Consider the following 7,455-nt stretch of genomic DNA (forward strand, 5'->3'; position numbering starts at 1 on the left):
CAATTCGTGTATTATTTTGTTCCAATACAATAAATGACACAAATCATTAGTACCTACAGAGTAACCGTACAGTCGAACCAGGATAAGCGAGAGTATAACAGTTCGCGATATTTATCTCGCTTATAGAGGTTGCACTCTAACCAGAGTTTCCCGCTTATGAAGGTTGTCTATATGGACCGGACAATGACTCTCGCTTATAGAAATTTGTGCTTTACCTAGTTCTCGCTTATCCAGGTTCGATTGTATTTGTCTGTTAATTACAAAATAATCTATAAAGTTATATATTAGTTGATTAATATTTAAGTTACTAGCTTTTACCCGCGACTCCGTCCGCGCGGAATAAAAAATAGAAAACGGGATAAAAATTATCCTATGTCCGTTTCCTGGTTCTAAGCTACCTGACCACCAATTTTCAGTCAAATCGATTCAGCCGTTCTTGAGTTATAAATAGTGTAACTAACACGACTTTCTTTTATATATATAGAATATAGATTTTTCAATACGACCATTACTAAATCTAAAATGTCAATGTTACGTTAGTGTGGTCTCGTGTTTTTTAAGCCATTATTATCTTTTATCACGTGGTGTACACATTATATACATATTTTTCTATTACATTAGTACATACAGACGCAATATAATATGACATTGATGATTTGTTTGATTTAATATTTTGAGCATTACACGAAAATATTTTTTAACTTACATAACAGCACAAGATCAGCGTATGACAGTAGCCTTGCTAATTGACATTGTTAGGATATTTACAGAGACATACAACCCTGTCATAATTACTATCAGTTGAAAATAAAAAAGTACTTGGAATTGCTTGAAATGAAACTACAAAAAATGTAAAAAAAAAATCCTGACAAAAACTTGAGATTTTATTTAATATTAACAAAATTGTTTTCGATTCGGTTTTCATGTTTAATTTAAGAACAAACCAAGAGGTTAATATGTAGAACACATTTTTACATAATTGGTAAAATTTCCTGAGTATTACTTACCAGAAATATTTTTTATAAATTCGTAATTCTTGTAACAATATTTAAACGACTTTACGTGTTGCGTTATGTACACAGCGTGATCAATGGCCGCTAAAAATGCTCGCAAAACAAACCTCTAACAAGTTGTAACTACAAAGAATTGTATCAAATGAATTGAACAATCGCATTGAAGGTAGGAGGATGTTACATCTTTTTTATTGTAGACATTGGCGCCGCATTTGACAAACATTATTTTTAACAACTTACATCATATATATTATTTAGATTGTGCGGGAATAAATCTAAAACAACTGAAAGAAGAAAAATTGTTATAATTAAACTTGAAGGCTGTGTTGCCCCTCTTTAATACGACAGAAGAGATACGACATATATTCCCTCTTTCGTCAAAAACTCATCCTTTTTTACTGGTCTCTACCACTATTAATTGTGACTTTAAAATGTGATTCCATCTCTACTAACATACCTATTAACTTAACCAGCTATTAACATATTGTATTTAAATTGAATCTAAACGAAGCGGTCAATCAATATCAATTTATTCAACAAAGTCCAACGCAACGAAGCTTTAAAGAGGTTTTAACTGAATTTGCGCTACGCAATATAACTCAAATAGCTCTCAATATATTCAAAGCACGATACTTAGACAATCGATCTTGAACAGGACCCTTTTTGCATAAGGGTGTGTTCACATTAACCGGAATGGTACATATTGATCGTTACATTAAAATTGTTATTGCAGTAAAGTAGTCCGCAACAGACGAGATTTACACCAATCTCATTTAATTTAAACTTTAAGTATACATACACAAAATATTCCAAAACAAAACTCTTGTCTGAAATATGTACAATGAAGTTTTTCTAAATTTCTTTCTAGGACAAATTTTAAAAAAGCTTTTTTCATATTAGAAAAATATTTATATTTGTGTAAAAATCTGGACAGAGTTACTCTCGGCTGTGTGAACAGTCCACGTTGCGTTACTTTAGGGTTAAACGAGCAAGTCACGTGTCCGGCCCCCCAGGAATACTGCGGAACCGTTTAATGCATAGTTGGAGACTGTTCGGACCCTTCGCCTCGATTACGATCTGCGAGATTCTCTTCAGATAGCGTCGATTGTTCCCTGATGAAGGGACCAAGGTACTAGGAGAACAGAGAATGATAGATTCACTGTTTGGTAGCCATATAATAACTACTTGTAGATAGATTCAATTGTGCTCATCACTTTAGCTACTTTAGTTGGTTAACCATTGTATTGGCCACTTTATAAGTATCTTACATTTTCATGTATATTTTAAGGTCCAAGATGAGATAAACACAGCATGAAAAACAATACAAGGCTAGGAATGTAAAACTACTGCAATATTTGCGTAATTGACTTCGTGACTAGGAACAAATTAATATGGTTTGGTAAAGAAAGTTGCATATTCTGAATAGGTCTTTGTGTCAATCACTTCGCTTTACATTAGAGTCATAAAAGTGACTTAACAATGAGGAAGTAATGCATGCCTTGCTTTTGGAATATCTGGATTTGAAGGATAACCAGAGATGGGTTCTACTTTAACGTTTTTAAAACTGAAGTACGTATTCATAGCCTGTATCGGTTTCAGCTAACGTGACCACTTCAGAGCGTAAACAAAAAAATGACAGAGGAACACAAAGAGCGATACAAATTGAACCTTATTAGAATGGTACACGTGCGTTTTGAACGAATCCAAACCCGAACGGAACAAAGACCAGCTGAGTGAACGGATCCACTTGAAGACCGGAAAGTTCCCGTCAGTTTTCGCGCGCGACCGACTCCGAATGAATACTTTTGATGTGCCGTACCTATATCTTTTTAATAGAATTATAATAACGCAATTTAATAAATAAGTGAATGAATACAGCGCGGCAACAATAGACACAGAGCGGCCTCGTACACGGATGTATACAATTTTTCATTGGCTTTGCAGAGGGCGCGTCTGTTTTTCTACTTGTTGCATTGTTTATTATGTTAATTTGGACTACAGAGATAAGATAATAGACTGGTTGATGAGAAATTCTAAATGACAAGATCGTCATCGACAAAAAAAATAGTACAGGAATAAAAATGTGCAAAATTACATATTTACAGAATATTGTGTTCTTTTAATATTAATAACATAATTTGAATGAATTCGGCCTACCTTTTCTATTTAGTTTAGTATCGTAGTCGGTGTCTTTACTACTATAGTCGTTTGCTTTCCCCTTCCATATTATAGAAGACGTCATACTGAGGTAGATCACCCCATCTTTAGTAACTAATCTATTGCCTAATAGCTTGTAAGTACAGAGCTGATTGCACCAAAACAACCGCTCCGTGTAATCAATACGGTCGCTGAGGTTGAGCACTTGCCTCGAATGACTTGCTTCAAGTGACTTGCCTCGAGTGCGGCGACAATTTGCGACCCCTCCCGCCTCGTTAGCTATCGCCGATTAACGATTCACAACAAATAAAGAGGGAAAAATAAACGAATTGATTCCGCATACCTATACTTGATTACTTTGCTTTAATGAGTTTATAATGCTGGCTGGTGGAAAGAAAAATATTATTTATAAAAAAAAATTATAGGTGATACATAACAATGACGCTCCGCATTATAAAGGTGAATATACACTAGAGCATTTCTATGTAATGTAACGTTCTTACGAATGGTATAATATGGGTAAAAATATAGTTTCCCAAAGCACGTCTGGATCGTGAAAGTGTGATATAATAGAACATATCACAGAGCGGCTTGTTGTTTTGTTACAAGTAAATGCTGTAGTCTATACCCACCTTAATATTTTATCTTTACGCTTGGCGACTTGGTGATTGATTTTCTAAGTTCCTTGAGAAAATCTGAATGTTTGAACTTAGGTTAAAAAAAAAGTTTTCACTTACATAAATCTTCATATTCAAGATGTTTAAATTACATAATTTCTTCGTCTTTATCTTTACTAATATTATAAATGCGAATGTTTAGATATATGGATGTTTGTTTGAAGGTATCTCCGGAACGACTCAACAAATTTTAATGAAATTTGGCATAGATGTAGAGCATAATCTAGAAGAACACATAGGCTACTAATCAAGTTTCTTTTTTATATTATATTTTGCGCGGACGGAATCGTTACAGCTAATAAATGAATAAATTTCAACAAAAACAACTTCAAAAATTTAATTGTTATTTAAATTAATTCCCTCTCAATAAAATAATGTACGCCGACTGTTAGAGAGATCTCTCTAATCCTCTCCAAACGCAATTTAGCAAATAAACATTATCATTACATATGGCCGCCAGCAGCGCAGCGCCCCGATCATAAAACATATGCAAATTAATTTATTGCCAAACAGAGGGTGGAGTACAATGCACACGCGTGAAAATTGAACTGAAATTACATCAGACAGGGCGAGAAGACGATCCTATGAGATTTATTTAGAGAACCAAGTACTCTTAGGACAATGTATGCTTACAATATTAAGGAATAAAGTGTTAATGTTACTAGAGCCTTCGTGTAGATATTTTTGTTGCTTTTTTTCTGAAAGATTTGTATGTGCAATTTTAATGATTTTGAATGTTTTGTTATTGTCCAATATCTATACCTATAATATATAAAAGAAAGTCGTGTTAGTTACACTATTTATAACTCAAGATCGGTCAAACTGATTTAGCTGAAAATTGATGGGGAGGTAGCTTAGAACTAGGAGACGGACATAGAAACTTTTTTATCTTGTGTGCATTTTTTTTATTCCGCGCGGACGGAGTCGCGGGCAAAAGCTAGTTTATAATAAAAATACACGAAGAATACTTTATTTCTTGCGCAGTATTTATGCAGAAAAAAGATTCAATCATATAAGAAAATTTATAATTTAAAATATATTTTAATATTCCATTAACCTATACAATTACGATAATAACAAAAATGTATTACGAACTCAAAGCGAGCCATTCCCACTACAATACAAATCATATTTATTCCAACAATCATCCATACAAACTGTACTCCATACAAAGCTATTGTAACCGATATCAAGCTTTAATAATAAATCAAAAACCAACAAAAACTCATTGATGTATATATTTCCGCGAGGAACAATGCGTCCACTCCACATTTACTTTTAAACCGTTGAAAAGAAAAACAAAATTAATGATTGCGTCTAATTCGCAATAAAAATGCCGCATGCGAGCAAATATGAGATGTAGGGGACAATTATAACAAATTAATAACGTACACTACCCTCGAAACTCGAGTGGAGATTTGCATTGAATGGCATTCTTGCTTTTGTTGGTTTTACTAAACATTGCCAACTAAATCACAACCTTATTCCTTCAATAAAAAGCATTTAATACAATGTAACAGTACACTCTACTTAAAACGTTTATCAACTAAATAAAAGCTGAAGGGTCATCTGAAACAATCAAAATAATTTGAACTCTATCAGACACGTTTTAAAATTCAAAACGTTTCGATACAACTTTAGAAATCACTTGAATATTAAAAGTCTTGGTAATTATTCAGGAATCCATCCATCATTAATCACACCGGAGGGTGGTAGGGAAATGTTGTAAAAATGATTGTTACTGAGATAAATCGCATAAGACATGGCGGGTGACATTTATTCGCGGATACTCGACACGTGTGTATTTTTTATAAGCGACACACACACCAACAAACACTTATTGTTATGTATTATTAGCGAAATTTATCACTAACATTAATCCAGTTATGCGGAGGGATGATTTTGGAATATTAATTGGGTGTTTATACGTGACCGGTTGCCAGATAAAGAATATTGTAAATGTATAATGTTAAAAGCCACACACGAGATCTTATCAACGAAGGAATAAACCACTTGCTACTGCGTAAGTCAACATATTTCCTGACTGAAAAAAAATATTTAAAAACACAAATTTCTTTGGTTAACGGTTTGAATACATAATGCAAGAATTTGACAACAAAACCAATTCGAGTCATTAACAATGATCAAGATTATCTTAATGGATATTAAAATAATCTTTGATTCTTAATTAATACATTCATTTATAATTTATAAGAACGAGCGAAATGTACATTGAAGTTCAAACAACTTTGTTTCACGAATCTTTTGTCGAACAATGAGTCTGTCAAATAAACGATTAAACTTCGACAGAGATATATGAAGAGTCTTCACTTCTATAAAGAATCGAAGTAATGCAATAAAAGTTCAATTAAAACTTTGTACACGATATATCAAGCCACAATACGCTTTGATTTAAAAAAGAATAATGGCCACAATTACACTGTCGCGAATGTATTATCGCCGCTGTTATTCGGTGTAATAAAATCGCGATCGTATTATGTACTCTGGGTAATTATAATAATAAAAACCTCTACAAAACTACGACACATTAAACATAAATATTACAAAATGAATTTTATCTTCATTTATTTAAAGTTCATTTTATTTTAATGGCAAATAATTTTGCATGTCGTCTTCAAAAAAAATCATTTACAATCGTATCCATTTAGAATAGAGTCCGTTTTTGATTAACATGTGAGGGTCAACTCTATGAATATATTAAGTTGTAGTTTGTATTGTGCTACAGTTTCTATTATTGTCCGTATTAATTGTCAAAGTTGGTCCGACAGTTACAAGCCGGGTTAATGGCGCTCTGTTGCGATACAAAGCTTATTTACTTCCATTGTTGCGTTGTTTTAGGATAGAACACTCGCGACCCGTACATTTCTGACTACATTAACTTCATCTTGTAAATGAATGACCGAATGAAGTTGTGAGTGAATGAACAGAAATAGTAAAGAATGAAAAAAAATATTTCGGGTCGTTATTAAAAAAAAAGTGATGTGATATTAAATACCTGTAATGGCTTTATCAAAAAAAAAAATAGCCGACTTCAAAAAAAAAACAATCGCAAACAAAATGCACTCAAAAGTAACCTAAAAAAACCAATTTCAAACAAAATGCACTCAAAAGTAACCTAAAAAAACCAATTTCAAACAAAATGCACTCAAAAGTAACATAAAAAAAAAATTCAAACAAAATGCACTAAAAAGAAACAAAATAATGTCATGAAAACTCTCTAAACTCTAGTAGTTAGTAGTAGGGGCTCAGTTTTCCGCAACTCCACGACAAGCGCGTATTTTGGGTGTCTCTAAACTCTAAAGAAAGTTCTCTTCTTTCTTGTAACATGTCTATATTGTATAATTATTGTTATTTCGCAGTCGGTGTCGGCCGAAGTAAATAGGTGACATTTTATATTTGAGATGTATTAGACATACTTACGTTTATGTCCCTACTTAGGCCGAAACCGACTCCAAAATAACAATAATTATACAATATAGACATGTTACAAGAAAGAAGAGAACTTTCTTTAGAGTTTAGAGACACCCAAAATACGCGCTTGTCGTGGAGTTGCGGAAAACTGAGCCCCTACTACTAACTACTAGAGT

The sequence above is a fragment of the Papilio machaon genome, chromosome 1 (genome assembly GCF_912999745.1).
Source record: "Papilio machaon chromosome 1, ilPapMach1.1, whole genome shotgun sequence".
NCBI classification, from domain to species: domain Eukaryota; kingdom Metazoa; phylum Arthropoda; class Insecta; order Lepidoptera; family Papilionidae; genus Papilio; species Papilio machaon.